Raw genomic sequence first — 1,420 nt, 5'->3', positions numbered from 1 at the left:
TGCCCAGCATTGCCAGAGCTTCCCATCTCTTAAGATAATCTGAAAATACAGTCTATGAGTATTCTCTGAATTTTCAAAATTGCAATTCACAAAACATTTTAATAGTGAAAGCTGAGCTGGGAGCTACTCCGTGTGGCCCACAGGCCACCATCATCTCCAAAGTTGTCCTTCATCCTAAACCTTTGGGTTCTGTCGCTGGGTCAGGTCCCTTGGTTCCCAATGCAAGGTGTTCCATCTGCTAAACACAGGCAGGTAGGCGTTACTGTCTGTAATGAAGCGACTGAGTTGTATGGTGTTTCCTCTTCCCTCCTTCTTCTGTCTCTTTTATCAGTGTACAGTTAGTTGTCCTTGGCCAAGCACATCAAGTATGTCCATGTGGTCCTTTACCTGCTAAGAATTCTTTTTTTTTTTTTTTTTGAGACCGAGCCTCAAGCTGTCCCCCTGGGTAGAGTGCCATGGCATTACAGCTCCAACCACCCCCCACCCCCGGGGCCCGGGCGTCTCCCCTCCCTCCGCCTCCCAAGTAGCTGGGACCACAGGCGCCCGCCACAAAGCCCGGCTATTTTTTGGTTGTAGCCGTCATTGTTGTTTGGCAGGTCCAGGCTGGGGATTTGAACCCGCCACCTTAGGTGTACGTGGCTGGCACCTTAGCCAGTTGAGCTATAGGCACCGAGCCACCTGCTAAGAATTCTTAAAAGATTCTCTACACTTCTTTTGAGCAGTCATTTAAGCTCTCTTAGCCACAAAACACAAACACATAATCACCACTATCAAAAGCATTTACTAGGCACCCTCTACCAAGCTAGCTGCTGTGTATATCCTACCATCCAGTATAGGTGGTGTTATATAGTGATTACCAACATGTTATCTGAATCAGACTGCCTGGGTTTGAATCCCTAATACTCCAATTACCAGGTGTATAATTTTGGAAAAAAAAAAAAAAAACTCAACCTTTCTGTGCCTTAAAATCCTCAATTGTAAGACAAAAATTATAAAAGTTTAACAATACCCATATCAGAGGTTGGTTATGATGATTAAATGACTATATGTTACATAGACCCCTCAAAATGGTGCCTGCCACATAACAAGTATTATATGATTTTAATCACTCATCCTTCCCCACAAAGTCACAGAAAGAAAAAAACTGCACAAAGGCAAAACAAGTTAGTATTTTTATCACTGGTCAGGACTGGAGTTAACACTAAGGGTCAGGCTGGTCTGACTTAGGTCTGGGTCACAGGCCAAGGTCCCTGACCCTAATGTGGAACTCTGTAGAACTAGACTTGAAACACAGATGACCCTTTTGGCCTGGCATCTGTAACTCTACGTAGTCTAAAAGCAAACCTGGCTGGAGAGAGGCAGGGAGCAATGCCAGTCCCTGCCCCCCGTCCCCCCCCCACACAGATATATACACATATAC

Source organism: Otolemur garnettii, unplaced genomic scaffold (genome assembly GCF_000181295.1).
Source record: "Otolemur garnettii isolate 467f Iridium unplaced genomic scaffold, OtoGar3 scaffold00006, whole genome shotgun sequence".
Classification (NCBI taxonomy): Eukaryota; Metazoa; Chordata; class Mammalia; order Primates; family Galagidae; genus Otolemur; species Otolemur garnettii.
This window is presented reverse-complemented; position numbering follows the sequence as displayed.